Genomic DNA, 18,286 nt, shown 5'->3' on the forward strand with positions numbered 1-18,286 from the left:
GGGAAGTGGGGTGGGGGAGAGGTAGTGTGGTTGGCAGAATAACCCTCCCAGGTGTCCACGTGGGATCCTGAGGCGGTCCTGGAGTATCTCGGTGGGCCGGGTGTCACACACAGGGTCCCCATAAGAGGGAGGCAGACACAGAATCTGAGATTGGAAGGTGCCGGCAGGAGCCGCGAGCCAAGGAACAGATTCTCCCTGGAGCCACCAGAAGGAACCAGCCCTGCCCACCCACACCCTGATTTTTGTACTCGGCCTCTAGAACTGTAAGATAAAGTCAGAAAAAAAAAAGAAAAGAAAAGAAAAAAGAAAAAGAAACTTGTTTGAATAAATGGTAAAATCATTCAAATGCACTGGTTCTGAATTTCTAATGGGTGCATTTGTGAAAATGCTGAGGAGCTTCTGGAGGCAGAGGCCTGGTCCTTTTCAACAACAAATAGAAATTAAAGACTATTAATGATACTTATTATTAACTTTTAAAAAGCTCTCTCTACCCCCAACAAGTTAAAGAGCTATTGTTTGAAATGTATGGCCCAAAACTATGTCATTCTCTATTATATGTGATAGCATAAGCCCAAGAACAATGTTTAAAATTGTTTTAATCATTGTTATAAAAGGAATTAATGAGTGGTAACATTCAGAAACCCCATTGCTCATATTATGTTTTGGGGGTATGGAGGAGGAAAAAGGAGAAGGAAGAAAAATACATTTAGAAGAAAGTTAAACAACAACCTGTAAATTTCATTCTCTGTTGCTGGAAAACCAACTGATTATACATGAATGTATAATAAAACAAGTGTTTGGCACATTGTGGTGTATGAACTATGTAGCGTAATCAGAGCTTATTTTCCTGCAGTGGAGGTTGAAATTTATGTTTCTTCTGAGCAGTACCTTTCATTCCATTTTTATTTTTTAAGGAAGAGTGAAATTTACAAGTTGCTGCTTAACAATACCAGAAGTGCTAATTCCTATACAATGAATAGTGAAGTTTACAAATTGCCATTTGACATCCCCACATTTCTGTTTGTTTGTCCTCCCTCCCCACCCCCCAACAAGGTAAAATTTATAAGCTTAGTAAAAGCCCTTCATTATTAATACAAGTTTACATTGCTGTTGGCAATTCCATAAATGGCATATGAACATATCTAAGGGGAAACATAAAGGTGGAAGCTATGAGACAGGAAATTCTTTCAGGAACATTGCATTTGTAATCATCACTCAAGAAGGAGCATGCAGAGACACTCATTCATGGCTTTGTGTCCCCATGACCCATTCCCTTGGCTCCTTGGTTCTGTTATCCTTCAAGTATGTTTCATTGGGCATTTTTTTTTTTTGGAAATCCATCTAACTCTTCCTTTGCAAATCTTCCTCAGCTCAGGCTATATACATCTCTCCTTTTCCATGGTCCCTTTTTCTCCACTTCCATGTTCTTCCCTGAACACTCAAAAAGTGGCTACTATGTACACAATTAATTAAATGAATGGTTCACAGCCTTAGGCCGTCACTTCTATTATTATCTGGTACTGCTACTTAAATATTTTATTATTACAGCATTTTATTGTTATTAAAATTTTAAGATATACATGCCTTATTTCACCAATTTTATTATAACAAGATCCTTGAGGGGAGATATCAGGCCTTAAAATCCTTATGCTCCCAACGGGGGCATGTATATAATCGTGTAATCGAAATGAAGTGGATGTTTTTACCAATCACAAGAACCGGGAGAGAAAGGAAGTGAAAAAGGAACGGACACCCTATCGTACGTAACTGGTCTGAGAAGATGGTTGCAACAAATTCTTCCATTTCTGTCTGTGCACGTCTCTTCTCCCGCAAAGAGATAAAGTCCTTTTTCCCTCCCTGTGAGTTTTGGTTGACCTTTTGACTTTTTTTGGCCAATAGAAAATGGCAGAAATAACACTGTGTCAGTTCGGAGTCTAGCTAGACTTTAGGTTGGCTGGAGATAAACACTCTTTAGAGCCCTGTGCCATCGCTTTAAGAAGTCTGGTTATGCTGCAAGAGAGAGGTCATTGAGAGAAAGTTCGTGGAGGATTACGAAGACATGGAGAGAGGCCCAGCCAGCCCCCAGCTGTCCCAGTCATATCAGCCGAGGGGCATGGAGGGAAGGGAAGCCAACTTGGATCTTGCAGTCCCAGCTGGACTGCCCCAGTCAACATTATGTGGAGCAGAGAGATGAGTTGTCCCACTAAGCGCTGCCCAAACTGAAGATGTAGGACAAATAAATGGTTGTTATTCTTATTGTTTTAAGTCACTAGTTTTGGAGTGGTTTATTGTATAGCAAAGATTCCAGAAAACACATCCAAAACGGGTTAGGTTGTATATTAAATTTTCTGGTCTACAATAGTGCTTTTTGAGCTTTAATGTGCATACAGATCACCTAGGGTTCTTGTTAAAATTCTGATTCAGTAGATTAGGGGTGGGGCCTGAGATTCTGCATTTCTAAGAAGTTCCCCAGTGATGCTGATGTTCTGGTCTGTGTGCCACATTTTGAGTAGAAAAGGTCAAAGCAGGGAAGTCCATTCATCCAAAGATTAACAAGTTGTTTATTACAACCAGGAAGGTTATACTTGCCTTTCTGTTGAGATTGCAGATCCTGCACAGGCTGTATCAGCTGCCCAATAGACATGACAATTCCAAAAATATAAAGTCAGACAAATGTGCATTTTAACCAAAATACTAGGCAATTTCTATTTTCTTAAAGTCTAACTTTCCTGAGAGTGACTTTATTCCCCTACGCTTCGTGTCTGTTTAACCAAGAAGCGTGCTCTGTGACAGTTGTTGATAATGGTAATAATAATAGCAATTACTCTACACTTCACAAGTGCTTTGTTGTGAGCCAGAATCTGTACTAAGTGCTTTATATACATTTCATCATTTAATTCCTATAACATACATGACTGTCACCATTTTGCAGGTGAGGAAACTGGGGTTCAGGGAGGTTTAGTTACTAGCCCTAGTCACCCAATGACTAAGATAGGATTCAGTTCTGTATGATGTGACTCCAAAGTTCAGGTTGATAACTGCTCTGCCACACTGCTTCCAACTAGAAGCCTAGCCCAGGCCTCAGGTTAGTGTATTATGGCTCACATTCTTTCTTTCTGGACTTGTTTCTTGGTAGTAGTGGTGGTAGTAGTAGGAGTACAGATATTTTCCTTCCGTGCAGTATAGTTGACTTTGGGAAATCCTAACAGAGATACCTGAAATGTTCTTGCACATGTGCGCGCATGTGTGTGTCTCTGTGTGTGTGTGTGTGTGTGTGTGTGTGTGTGTAAGGCAGGAGTGGAAACAGCTTTGAAACCCATTAGTTGGGAAGTTTAATTTTTTGTAGCAACATTCACATAATTACTGTCAGCATTTTACAGTGGTATTTAAAGTGCTGATATGAGGAAAGTCTTTACCAGAATAAATACAGATGATTTGTTTAAACTTCAATAGTCTCTTGTTTTCACTGTGTTGCCTATTGCAGCAAAATAATTTCACCCCCTTTCCTTTGCTTTAGACTTACTGTTTACCCCTCTATGGCATTTATCAGACAGAAGCTACTACTGTTTTAGGTTTCCATCAGAGTAGCATAAAATACTTCTAAAAACCATAAGAGACTCTGATATGATCTACTTTGAAATTAGACGGCCAGGACATCTCTTTACTCGTTGGTTTGAACGCCTCTTCTCTGCTCTCTTGAAGGTTAAAAGAACTGGCAATGCTGGAAATGGCAGTGCTCTGTGGCACCAAAGCCAGTGCCCTGCAGGGACCTACTCCATAGTGACTTGGGATTAGATGAAGACACCAGGACACCAGGACCTCTGGCCAGGAGGTTTACTTAGCTCTCAAATCTCTTTACTGCTGAGGTGGCTGTTCTCCAACATGACGGTGGTGATGGAGGGGTGTGTGTGAGTGTATGTGTGTGTGTATTAGTATGTGTGTGTGTATACAGAGTTCTTTAAAGTGAGATCATTTGGCTGCACACTTTTTGGTGGGGTCAGTACAAATTTTATTGTCTTCTTTAGGTGAAGAGGCAAGGTGTATGGGGGTGGTGACAGGACTTGATTGGGACTTGAATCATTGCTCAGAAGTAACAGTCATTTTCTTCAAAATCACAAAATCCATGTTTCTCCCACTGCCTGCTGTTCTTCAAAATGAGCTGGTCACTTCCTGGTACAACAGTGATTTTCTTTGTCATTCTGAATGAATCATTTACAAGACAAATGGTCCATTTCGATTGATTTCCTGATGTTTTGGACATGAAATATTTCATGTTTCTTTTAAGATATATATCTAATTTTTCCAACAAATGTAGTATTGTGAGTACCTTTTGAGAAATATTTAATAAGAAGCACATTTTATTTCCTTGGAACTACATGGAAGATCTCTCTGGACCTTTTTTAGTTTGCATGTTGCTATTCAGAAAAGTGTGGAATATCCTCCATTAATTTTTACCACTTTCTAAATTATCTTCTTCAAAGAAAAATCCCAAGAAGGCAGAGGCTTGCTTAAGTGAAACATTTCTGAAGATGCTTTTCTTGCAGATTTCCAAGAGTCTTAGATATCTAATGTAATTTGTTTCGAGGAGACTGTGGGTGACAAAGCACTGCTGGTAGGGGTTTGACACATATAGTATTAAGAATGGATTCCTTAGTAATCATGTGGATTGGCCAAGAGAGGAGAATTTAAATGGAACGCTCGGTAGAAAATAAGTACTCTGTGTAATGCAGAAATAAAAATACGTTTGGTAAACACACAACATAAAAAGGTTATACTTATTATCATTATTTTAATTTATTTATTTATTTATTTATTTATTTTTGGCTGCGTTGGGTCTTCGTTGCTGCGCAGGGCTTTCTCTAGTTGTGGCGAGCAGGGGCTACTCTTCTTTGAGGTGCATGGGCTTCTCATTGCGGTGGCTTCTCTTGTTGCGGAGCACGGACTCTAGGCGCGTGGGCTTCAGTAGTTGTGTCGCATGGGCTGTGGAGCGCAGGCTCAGTAGTTGTGGTGCACAGGCTTAGTAGCTCTGCAGCATGTGGGCTCTTCCCAGACCAGGGCATGAACCTGTGTCCCCTGCATTGGCAGGCGGACTCTTAATCATTGCTCTACCAGGGAAGTCCCAAAAGGTTATTATTAAATGAGACTTTTTGTAGTGTCAGCTTAATCTTTCTTTTTTTCATTTATTGCTAATTAATTAAAGGAAAAATATCTTTGAAAAATCTGTAAAGGTTGTCCTATGGTTTGTTTTATTAAAATTGCTTAAATCTGATGCGGGAACTTTCTGTTAGCAACATTCTGAAATTTGGACAAAAGCAAAGTCATAGCTTATAATATATATATTTTGAAAGCTGAAAATAGTATTGATTCATACTATTTTCCTGAGAGGAAGTTAAGTTTATTGTTTTCGTAAATTCTCCAAATTCTTTTGGTTATGTAGAGGAGGAAAAATAATTTCCCCTCTGCCCTTCTGAATTCTTGGCTGAGACCACCCCAAACCTCCCAGTAATAAAAGATTAACAGGAGAAAAACAAATGGAAATTTGTTAACCTGTATACTTCATGTATACATGGGAGATACCCAGAAAAACTGAGTAACTCCCTGAGATGGTGCATCTACTACCTTAAATACCATCTTCAGCTAAAGACAAAAGAAAGATAAGGAGGGTTGGGGTAGGTAGTTACGGGAGTTTACTAGGAAAAGCATGGTAAACAAGGGTAAGATTTGTTCTATAGATTTAATGCCTTCTCCATTGATAAGATTCTCTTGTGATTTAGAGTCATCCTTCTCTTCCTGGTACAGAGAGGGAGACACTTACTAATGGAGATTTCCTTTATAAATGTAAATGTCTCTTACAAAAGGGCAAGTTCTACTCTATTTTCAGAGCTTCTCCTGTGTCTGCTGTTTCTTACAATAATTGGCTCAAAATAATCCTTATGCTGAAGAGTCATATTTTGGGGTGACATATTCTGCTACCCTTCAGTTGCAAGTGGGTAAAACTGAATTCAGGATATTCCAAGAGAAATGAAAATGGGAATTTTGGCTCACATAATTGCAGTTTTCAGTGGGATGAACCTGACTTTTGTCATGGATGGCTATAGGTGCTTCATTGTATATTCAAAACTGTTTCTTCCAGGGGTGAATCTAGGTTTTGTGTAGCCTGAAGTTTACACAGTTTGGAGAAGCTTCTTTATTAAAAGATCATAAATGACCACATTGCTCTAAAAGGACCTGGAAACTTAAGTTGCAATAGCTTCCTGGTGAATTTGCCTGTGCTCCTCCCCATCTCATAGCCCATTTCTTCTCTACATGCTCTTAATTTTCCTTCAGTCTAAGTCCTTGTGGTGGTGTGAATTTAACTACTATTAAAAAACAAAATTTGGGCTTCCCTTTTGGCGCAGTGGTTAGGAATCCGCCTGCTAATGCAGGGGACACGGGTTCGAGCCCTGGTTCAGGAAGATCCCACATGCTGCAGAGCAGCTAGGCCCGTGCGCCACAACTACTGAGCCTGCGCTCTAGAGCCTGCGCACCTAGAGCTGATGCTCCAAGACGAGAGAGGCCACCACAATGAGAGGCCCGCGCATGGCAATGAAGAGTAGCCCCTGCTCACCGCAACTAAAAAAAAAAAAAAAAAAGCCCGCGCACAGCAACGAAGACCCAACGCAGCCAAAAATAAATTAATTTAAAAAAAAGAAATGTATTTCCAATAAAATTTAAAAAAACAAAAAACAAAATTCAACTGAGTGAATTTGAAGATCTAACTGGCTTTATTCAGCGATTCATGAATCAGGCAGCATCCCGTCTAGTAGATAGAAAAGGGCTCCAAAGAGCTTCAGACAAGGAAAGGGCAGAAAGGGAGTGGGACAAGAAAGTCATAAATAAAAGAAAGGATTGTTTCAGGCAAAGTACCTTCTTGGGGGATGGCAGAGTTCCATCAGATGGATTATCTCACCAGTGCTGGCCAGGAAATTTCAGACTGACTGGTTAAGATTACATTTCTAGGAGAGACTGAAACTACAATTAGATTAGGTATTAACTCTTGATTTGTTGACATGGGGCTTAGTGCAAGTGACTCCATTCTGGGCCTGTTTTCTTCTTCTTTGTTTTTTTTTTAATACTACCCATGTTCTCAGAAGCACCTTTCTCTTACAGCTGATTCATATAAATCCCCCCAGAAGACTCAGATTGGTTAGCTTGAGTCACATTCCTACCTCTGGTGAGGGAGTTGAGACACTCAGTTGAGATCCCAGGAGAAAACAATGAGCTGGGGAGGGGCAGTGCCCTAAGGGTGTCACATGTTGATCAGTCTAAATAATGGATGTTTACTTCCATGCTCTTCACCCTCTTTTGTTGACCTGGGGGGTAGAGGTTGGTCCTCCGAATTGGATGTATGAAACACCCATTTAAACTTGAATTTTCAGCTCTTTTCAGGGATTAAGCTGACCTTAGTAAGAGCAGAAACCATACACAGGCTGGGAGGTCAATTTCTGATTTTCTTTCAAGTAAACCTCACTTAGGTGTTTTCTGCATGTGAGATACTGGGAAAGGATATCTGGTTGAGAGCCTCTCCCTTGTTGTATCTTCCTTTACCCAGAATTTGTTCTCAGACACAATATGAAAAATACTCCATTGGTCAGTATTGCTTTTTTTCATAGAAGTCCTGTGGAAAATTACAAAGAAAATGAAAACTTGATTCCTAAACTCCTTATCTGTCTTTCTGCTTCCTTTAGATTTCCTTGTCCTTTGCCAATGTTCACCTTTCTGGAATAAGATAATGAAAAGAAAATGGATGATATGTTTCCAAAGTTGAAAGTATCTATACATCATAGCACCACTTTATGATGCTGCTTTAATTAATGATGATACTATCAGTCTATCAGAAATGTGAACACATCTCCTTTCATAATAAACTCCTTCAGTACAGCAGTTGCCATTAAAAAGTACCCTCTTTTATGGATGATGTAACTGCTGTAATATTTGGAAGTACGTGCTGAGTATGAGAATATTAGCGTATTAAGGTTCTTCTGAAAAACAGAACCAATAGGAGGTATTTATGTGTGTGTGTGTGTTACTGAACTCAGGTCCAGCTGCTCGCTGCTTGAAAATCAATACTCAAGAGGCAAGTGTTGGTAGAAATGGAAAAAGTTGTTTTTAATCAGAAAGCTGGCAATCTGGGGAGAAGGTGGACTTGTGTCCCAAAACCAACTCTGAAGATTCTGCTCAGCCATGAAAGTTTTCAAAGAGAAAAGGAGAAAAAATCTCAGTTAATCATTGAGGTAGGGGATCATACTCATTGCCATTTTCCACTATGTGCACGTTTGTCGACTTCTTGTGATCTTTCTTTAGATGCTATTTTGTTCACACAGTTTGTTCACAAGATTACCGAAGGGGAAGCTAGGGAAGAGATTTAGTTATCTGTTAATTACTTATTCTTCATTTCTATTTCTTTGATCTAAGGAAAGAACCAACAGGTTAGGCAAGGTATTGTGTGATCAAAAGATTTGAAAGTGTGCTTGGCCAGAGGTGAGTAGTGCCTGGCTTAAGGTTAGTTACAATATAGCAGTGGTCCCCAACCTTTTTGGCACCAGGGACTGGTTTTGTGGAAGGCAGTTCTTCCACGGACCGGGGTGGGGAAGTGGAATGGTTCAGGCAGTAATGGGGAGTGGCAGATGAAGCTTCTTCGTTCACTCGCCCACCGCTCACCTCCTGCTGTGTGGTCTGCTTCCTAACAGGCCGTGGACCATGGCCCGGGGGTTGGGGACCCCTGCAATATAGCTTTGCTAAAGTGACAAGACAAAAGGGGCCTCCTGCGAAGTGCTCTTTCCTGCCAAAAGCTGCTTACCTGTGTGTGTGTGTTTATTTATATAGGAATAAATAAATATATTTATTATATATAGGAATTGGTTTATATGATTATGGAGGCTGAGAAGTTGCACAATCTGCCATCTATAAGCTGGAGATCCAGGAATGCTGGTAGTTTAGTTTTAAGAACCAGAAGGCGGATGGTGCAAGTCACAGTTGATGGCAGGAGAAGACTGATGTCCCAGCTTAATCAGTCAGGCAGAGAGGATGCATTCCCCTTTTCTCTTGTCTTTTTGTTCTGTTCAGGCCCTCACTGGATTGGATGATGCCCACCCACATTGGGGAAGGCAATCTCGTTTACTGAGTCAACAGATTCAAACGCTAATCTTATTTAGAAACACCCTCAAAAACAGACCTAGAAATAATGTTTAATCTGGGCACCCTGTGTTCCAGTCAAGTTGAGATATAAAATTAACTACCACAGTTAACTAAGGTGTGGCATCAATAATTAAAAATCACATTTAAAAAATAGGAACATGCAAAAATGAGAATATTTTGAGCAGCTAGGCTCTTTGAGGGCCGGGGTCCCTGCTTATCATTTTTGTGTCTCTCAAAGGTTCACAAAGTACCTTCTATATTCTAGATGTTAAATGAATGAGTAAATGAGTGAGTGAATGGCACTGCTAATACCGCTTCTTTTTGTCTGTTGCCTTGTGTTTTCAGGCTTCAACTCTGGTCATGATTTTTATCTCCCGACTTGTCCCTTTTCTTTTATAAGAGACTTGAATATCTTTTTTTTTTTTTTTAATCCTGATCTTTTCTCTTTTAACCTTTGATTCCTGACATTTCCCTTTCCATTTCTCACTTTCTTTTATAGTACAACCGCTTTTGTCTGTTTCAGACTCTCTTCTCCATAGCTTTTTGTGTCAATTTTTTTATTCTTGTAACTTTTCTCTTTTTTAGATACTGTTGGTGAGCTGGTTACTGTATTGAGTTAAAGAAGGCACCCCATTGAGTCATTGTGAGAGAAAACTGATTAACTGACTAATGATGTAATTTTTACTGTGTTAGGGTCTTTAGCTGCTACCATCTGGGGAAATGGATCGCTTTATAATGGCATCTTTATCATAATCCAAACCTCAAAGCACCTGTACTTTTGTTCCTTTTTCTTTGATTTTTTAAACCTACTAGTTATAAATATTGATTCTTTGACTTTCTCTATATTCTCTGTTTTAAAAATAATGCCCATAACTGAAGACACTATGGTAATAAAAATCAACCCTCCATCCCACCCCAGGATGTTCGTTGGCCTCCAGTTATTGCTGGTCTTATTTTCCAGCATAGGAAAGAGAACTAATCAGAACCAATTGAACCCTCCAGAATTCTGTGTTGGGCATGTAGGAAATATCAGATAGGTATAATCATTAGGCTGATGTGATTAATATGTTTGTTCTACTAATCATATTATTTCATATTATTTAATAAGTATGTTTCAATAATCTGATTTATTATTTATTTGAAGGGCAGAAGAATATTGTGTCTGTGATAATGAACTCTGAATCTAAATTTCTTAGGTTTGAATCCTAACTATTCTGATTACTAGCTTGGGCAAGTTATTTTCCCTCTATAGTATTCAATTTCCTCATCTGTATGAGTATTACTATCAATCACATAGAATTATGAGGATTAAATGAGTTATTATTGAAACCCCCTTATGAATAGGGCCTGACACATAGCAAGCATTTAGAAAATGCTAGTTGTCCTTGATTTTTTTTTTTTTAGTCTATCCCAATTATTTTCCTCCCAACTTTTTACTTTGAGAATATTAAAATTTAAGAAAAATTGAGAGAACAACAGATACCCAAATACCTTTCACAGGAATTCAGTTATTCATTAACATTTTGGCACTGTTGTTCATTTGCTTTCTTTTTCTCATTCGTTTTGAAAAACGAATTGCAATTCAGCTGTAGACATTGTATTTCCACCTGACATTTAACCTTGTATCTCCTAAGATCAATGTGTAACCATAGTACTATTATCACACCCAAGAAATTTAAACACTATGTTATCAAATATAGTCAAATGTCCCCATTAATGTCCCTTGTACCTTGTAGTGTCCCTTTTTCCTTATTTCTATTTTCTTTTCTATAAATCCACTCAGATTACACATTTCTTTAGTTGTTGCACTGCTTTGGACTCTTTAATCTAGAATAGTCTCCTGCTTTTATTTATCTTTCATGAGTTAATATTTTTGAAGTTTCCAAGCCAGTGTCTTGGAATGCCACGCAATGTGGATTTGTCCAGTTGTTTGCTCATGATTAGATTTAGTTTAAACATTTTTGGCTAAAATACTACCCGGGTGATATTGTATACTTCACATTGTACCATATCAAAGGCACCTAATTTGTTTGTATCATTCTTGGTGATGCCGTATGATCACTTGATTAAGGTGATATTCTCCAAATACCTCAAATTTTGGAAGGTATGTGTTTTATTGAGATTTTTTGTTTGCTTTGTAATTAGTAAGTAATCTGTGAGGTGATATTTTGAGAGTGGGTGAATATTCTGTTTCCCAAGAACTTTTCATCCATTGGTTTTATTATTCATGGATGAATCTTGCCTGATGGTGTTCTTCTATATTTATTAGCTGATATTCTTTGGTAACAAAAGAGCTCCTCCTCCCCATATCCGTAGTAGGATTGGATAATTATCATCCTAGCTGGAACAATTTACTCATACAGTATGGTACTTCTTTCAGCTAAAATAAAATATGTGTTTTCTTTGCTGCTTTTATCACAGCTTTTTTTTTTCAAACTTTGTATTAAGTAAAGTCAGCTTACAGAAGATGTGCAAATCATATGTGTATAGCTCAAGGAAGTTCCACAAATTAAATATAACTATATAAACAGATCCTTATTCTTTAGTGATGCTCAAATTGTCCCCAGGTTAGCCAGTAGGATCCCCTCTAAGCTAGTTCCTGTGTCCTTTTGACATGTCTCTGTCAGTTTTGAGTATGCCCTTGAAGAAAATAAGATCTTTTAAGCTTACTTTGTATTTTCCCTAGTCCTGATCAAGAATAAGTCATTTCTTCAAAGAGCACTGCCTCCCTTTAGTGGGGAATGGAATTTAGAAACAAAGATTTGGCTACTAGGTGGGATCATTGATACTTTGGTGTCCTTACTTCTAAGATATATGTATGTATTTATGTGTATATACATGTATATACTATATATGTAATAACCTACGTTTCAAATCCAACATCACAAAATTCTTCAGCTTCCCTCATTCCTTATTTGTATCTCCTTTATTCCACTGTGAGAGTTTCAATGTATTGATTCATTTGCTCTATCCTATAACATTCAGAAAATAGTTTCAGAAATACTACATCAATACTACTTCCAACAACCAATCTACTAAGTAAAGTTCAAGATTAATTTGTACTTCTTTTTGTACTAATGCTCCACTGTGAATGTACATTCAGAGTACTAGACTCAAAACTTATTGGAATTCATTTTTTGTCATCTGTGGTTATTTTTATCAATATAGCATACCTTTTACTTCTTTTCCTGTTTGCATGCAAGTTTATGTTTTGTTTTTTCCATCTTTTTCTATTTGAATATGTAAAACTTTACATGGTTCAAAAGCCAAACTTAGATAAAAAGTTGTCCAAGGAAGTCCTATTTCATGCCTACCCTTTCAACCCAGGTCTTACCTACCCTCCATAGAAAATGTTGTCATTAGTTTCCAGTTTATCCTTCAGGTGTTTATTACAAAACTAGCAAATACATACATATATATAAATGCTTACTTTCTTATGCAGAAGGTAGTGTACTACACATATTCTTTTTCACTTTGCTTTTTTTCAACCTGGCAATTTTTCCATATCACTTTATTAAAATCCTCCTTATTCTTTATTACAGATGACTAGTATTCCTTCTTATGATATACTGGGGTGGTTCCTGTGGATGGCTTAGATTGTTAAGTATTTTGTTATTAGAAATAAGGCCACAGTGAATAACTTCGTGTCTGTTGTTTCTCCTTTATGGTTGAAGCTGTATGTTCAGAGCGAATTGCTGTAACTGACATTGCTGTTAAGTAAACATACAGATAAATAGGTAGATGGATATATGAGTAAACAGATACATAGTTTTATTAGCTAATACCAAATATCCCTTCTTACAGGTTATACCCTTTTGCATTCTCACTAGCAGTGCAAAAGAGGGACTGTTTCTCTACACCCTTGCCAACAGAGTATATTGTCAAGCTTTTGAACTTTTGCTAATCTGGTAAGTGAGAAACAGTATCTTGGTGTAGTTGTTTTTAAATAAATGTGTTATTTTAGAATACGTTTATATTTATAGAAAAGTTGTAAAGATAATACAAATTGTATGAGTTCTCATGTACTCCACACCCACTGTTTCCTATTGTTAACCTCTTACATCAGTGTAGTACAATTGTCGTAATTCTAACTGTAGTTTTAATTTGCTTTTCTCTTATTATAAGTGAAGGTAAGCATATTTTCATATGTTTAAAGGCCATTTCTATATCCTTTTCTGTGACCTTCTTGTTCCTTTATTTTGCTCATACAAAAAACTGGAGTTTTGAATACCTTTTTTCCTTTAACTTTTAACAAGTGATTGGTGCTTAATCTATTATATGTATTGTATATGCTTTTTCCTAGCATGCATTTGTTTTTTGACTTTGCTTATGGGTTTTTTTTTTTCTGTGCAAAAGAGTTTTAAAATTTTCATATAGTCAAAATTTTCAATCTTTTCCTAATTTTTTTAACATTTGGATTTGAATCATAGTTAGAAAGGCTTTCCCCACATCGAAGTTGTAAAGAAATTAATGTTTTCTTCTAATACTTGTTTTATTATTGATGTTAGTAGTTGCCTTTGATTTTAAGACTAATCATGTTTAATCTCAAGGGCTGCCACAACTCACAGGATTAATGCTAACAGAAGCTGATGGCTGGGGAGGAAAGGGGGAAGATGGAGACTCTAGACTCCTTATCTTTCCTAGTCTCCTATGCAGGGGTGTTTGGGATTTTGGATCCGTAGTCCAGGGCTCAGCAAATAGAAGTCATCATAGAGTAACTAACAGAATGAATGAGTATACTGAGCCTGCGCGTCTGGAGCTTGTGCTCTGCAACAAGAGAGGCTGCGACAGGAGAGGCCCGCACACCGCGATGAAGAGTGGCCCCCGCTTGCTGCAACTAGAGAAAGCCCTCGCACAGAAACGAAGACCCAACACAGTCAAAAATAAATATAAATAAATAAAAATTAAAAGAAAAATAAAAAAGAATGAATGAGTAAAAGAAGTTCTAGACAGGAATGATGAGTGGCTTAAAAATTAGGCTCTCTCTCTGGAGAATCTGATGCGCACCAAAGCTAGAAAACTAGCAATGGAAGAACAAACAAGAGACACTCTTTTTTGGTTTATAGGCCAACTTGTCAAGGATAAGAAACTACAGGTTCCTTATCCTGAGGGGAAGTCTCAGCCTTTAAAGAGGGCTGGATATAACTTATTCATCTTGTCTCCTTTGTGCAGTCTCCTTTCTTGATCGTGGTTACTTTGGAAACAGTTATATTTGGAGTATTTATACTCTGGAGGAAGTAGGATAGAAAAACATGATTTACTCATCGTAAGTCCAATTCTTGGAGCCATCTTCGTGCCAGATGTACAATCATTTTTTTCCCTGTGAATTTTTGCTATGTGTTTATGACACCAAATAGCTGAATTAAATGTGTAAAATTGGTTTAGTAATCCAGATGTCTAGAAAATAGTGCAACTTTGTTACCTTGTGATAATATTATATGACTAGACTTTGTGTCTTAATGAGTTAGATACATTATGCACAGTTATGTGTAAAGCAATAGAATTGCTAAATTAATTATATGATTTTTTTTTTTTTAATAACTGAATTGTGCTCTACAGAGTGTTTGCTTCATGCCTTTTATCTCACTTAGAAGTGTTCAGTGGCTTTGGTGGCCCAAATCTGGGTTTTTATTTTGCTTCTCCCAATTACTTTTTTAACTTAAAAAGTGGTTTTTGTTCTCTAAGTCTCATCTAAAAATGGGCTTTTAATGCTTGTTCTATATCTTCATTTTAATGTTGGTTATGCTGAATTTAAAAAAAAAAGCACAACGTGAGAGTTGTGACTTAAGTTTTATTTGGGGCAAAGTGAGGACTATAGCCTGGGAGACAGCATTTCAGATAGCTCTGAGAAACTGCTCCAAAGAGGTAGGGGGAATGTCAGTATATATATGATTTTGGTGAAAGGGGAGTACATGCAATCAAGCACATGTTTTTTGCAGAAGGTTTCTGCTAGTCTCATGAAGGTTACTGCTAGTCTCATGAAGGTTACTGCTAGTCGTGAGCAGACGTCACCATGAAGCAATTTAGTGCTTTTCTAGATATGAGGAGAGACAAGAATTGGGCTCATAAAATTGGCTCCTAAAAATATCTAACTATCTGAAGACCTGTTCTGCCAGTTTTTCCCAGAGCACAGAATGCCTGATTTCTGCTCTCCACCCTGAACTCCTTTCAGGGGGTGTTGAAAGTCAGCGGCTGCAGCAGCATATGATTTAATCCTTGTAGAAGTGGATGGCAAGTGCCAATTTATAGTTGACAGTTATATGACTATATGTGTTCATCAAAATTCATAGAAATGTACACTAAAAGGGGCAAATTTTTCTATTTTTAAATTATACCTGCATAAGCCTAGTTAAAAAAGCAAACAAAACAATGTTTGCTATTATTGAAAAGAGGGGATACTGACCACGTACTGAAAAAACCTCAAAACAATACAAAATGGTGCTCAGTGACACATATTGTTGAGATGCCCATGAACTCCCTTGAATCTACAGTGGTTGCTTATAATTCCCAGTGCATTTTCTCTGAAATTAAAAAAATGTACCTAGCTACAAGTGAGTGAGAATCACATTGTTGTAGGGATATTTCAAAGATATCAAGATTAGCAAAGAATAATGCTTTAGTTATTATTGATAGTAACATGTTACTTGAGCACCTAATGTATTATTTTGCAGTAACATGATTGAGAACCTCTTGCCTCAATGACTAAATTCTTTATCCTTTACTGAAATGGAGCCAGGACCCTGTGGGGCCCTCTGAGGTACACATCTTTTCCGTGTCCCCTCTTTCTTGTTTATAGGAAATAGGCTTCATTTAGCCTCCTTGACCCTCCCTGAGTTCCAAAGGGCAGATTCAGACAGTTGCTAATCAGAAAAGGCAGGGAACGCAGAAACAAACGAGGAGCAGTCAAGAAACTATAGTGCAGCCATGGGGCAGGGTCCTGGTTCCTCCTCAAGGAACCATAACAATATATCTTTGAGTTCTTCTGTTGGAACTAAGGCCACTGCCCTGGTGGAAGGTGGTAACTTCAGGCTGATCACAAGATTCCCAGAGCACCACACTGTTACCTCACCACCAACCAATCAGAAGAAAGTCTGTACACAGTGAAAGATAATGAAGACTCTGACCACCTCCTCAAATGATTAACTGTGATTAACTTCCCCTTTCTCCCTTTACAAACTTTAATGGTTGAGCAGAATCTTTGGAGTTGGTTTTCAGACATGAGCCCACCTTGTCTCCAGATTGCTGGCCTCCTGAATATAGCAATCTTTCTTTTCCAATCAACATTTGTCTCTTGAGTATTGGCTTTCAAGCTGCGAGCAGCCGACCCTGAGTTGTGTAACATTACCATCCATGTATATTTGATATATTATGACTTAGAATTATTTTTTAAAAAAATTAAGCACAAATGAGCCCATACTTACATATTATTCTGTAGGATGCTTCTCTCAACATCTTGTGCTCCTGTCCACATTTAGAGTCATTTCGTTATTTATGTTACATATCTGAAATGTCTATAGCTTCAACTTTGACTTGGATAGAACAACCAATGCACAATTTAAGAGTGTCAAAATACTCAGTGATCAAGAAAAAAGATATTTTAGGTCAGTATTATTTTTAAAATCAAATAAATGCCAAAAAAATCTATGATGAACAAAATATAAAAATTTTAAATAAAGACCAGTGCTGTGCTGAGCCATATTGGAGCCCAAGGCAAAAGAAAAATGAAGTTAATTAAATTAATGGATCTAAGTAAATTAATTTAAAATCATTTAAGATCATTACTACTAATGAGAAAATGTCAAAGATGACAATTCTCCCCATTGAAAAGAAGATAAAGAAATAAATGTTGAAAATGTTATATACTTTGTACCCATTAAAGCTACAAAATTGAAATTGTAATAAATTCTGGCTTCACTGTCCTCCAAAAAAATTAACAAAATACATGAAAACATATAAATAGGAGTGCATATGCAGGCTCACATGTGATTCAGCATGGCATTAATCTTTATTTAAAATTTTGATATTTTGTTCACCATTATTTTTTTCACATCAATTTTGATTTTTAAAAATATTGCATTGAGGTTTCATCTTGGTCTATGGCCATACCACCCTGAATGTGCCCAATCTCATCTGAAATATCATCTTGATTACTGAGGGGTTTTGTTTTTTGTTTTTTTAGCGCTCCTTAAGTTTTGTACTTGAGGTGATTGTCTCACTTGCCTCACCCTAATCCTGGCCCTGAATCCCATTACTCTGCCTCTTGACCAAACTGGAGATGAACTTCAAGTAGAAGAATGAATGAGAGCTGTACAAGGCATGGTAGAAAGTGCTTTCTGACAGGGTTTGGGGTATTTATCCCAGTGGTCAGGTATCTTGAAGTTGCCCCCAACTTTTCCTTCAGATTGCCATTTAGGTTTCCTGGCCTTGACTAAATTGTCAACTAGACAGAGCAGCTGCTGGGGGGGTGGTAAAGGGGAGCAGAATCGGTAACCCCAAAATATGCCTCTTTGACATAAGGATTATTTTAAGCTGATTATATTTAAGAAACTGCAACACAGGAGAAGCTCTGAAAACAGAGTAGAAGTTAGGGAATTTTACATTTGTAGGTCTACATTTTTGTAGGGAAAAACTACATTGTAAGGGAAATCTACATTTTATAAGGGAAATCTACATTTTTAAAGGAAATTTACATTAGAATGCAAGATAGCTATTGCCAGAGAACTTTTTCACCAGTGAGACTTACCTGCCTGGCAAGATGACCTTTGTTTTCGAAATATCTCGTCCTCTCACCTTCCTGTGAATTGCCTTCCTGTTTTTGAAGCATCAGACCCCTCTCCCTTTCCTTAGCTCAGGATGGTGCATTGGCTTCAATCCTCTGGCTGCCTTTTGAGTCTCATCTTTGTGGACTCCTGTACATACGTATGTAATTAAATTTTTTTTTCTCCTTTAAATCTCATTTTCTAGGGGTCTCAGCCAAGAACTCAGAAGGGTAGAGAGAAAATTATTTTTCCTCCACTACAGGGCAGATGAGTGGGGGATGATCCTTTGGGGCCTCCAGTGACCTTTGTCTAGTGTGGTATGTGGTATTTCCAGAGATTTCCATTTTCTG

The 18,286-nt window shown here is 37.7% G+C and overlaps 1 protein-coding gene across 9 annotated transcripts in view; it reads left to right on the top strand.

Annotated features, from left to right (window-relative positions):
- Positions 1 to 18,286, top strand: part of FHIT (fragile histidine triad diadenosine triphosphatase) — a 1,501,152-nt gene that overhangs the window by 325,785 nt on the left and 1,157,081 nt on the right. For 5 of the 9 annotated variants that reach the window (XM_068557818.1, XM_068557827.1, XM_068557828.1 and 2 more), the window contains one exon: positions 12,982 to 13,085. The exons of 3 other annotated variants lie outside the window; for them this stretch is intronic. The gene's annotated coding sequence lies outside the window, so the exon portion shown is untranslated. Of the gene's footprint in view, positions 1 to 3,766; positions 3,833 to 12,981; positions 13,086 to 18,286 lie in introns of those variants that run through there. One more of the 9 variants, XM_068557824.1, reaches the window with a different exon arrangement.

This window comes from Eschrichtius robustus, chromosome 12 (assembly GCF_028021215.1).
Source record: "Eschrichtius robustus isolate mEscRob2 chromosome 12, mEscRob2.pri, whole genome shotgun sequence".
Lineage (NCBI taxonomy): Eukaryota > Metazoa > Chordata > Mammalia > Artiodactyla > Eschrichtiidae > Eschrichtius > Eschrichtius robustus.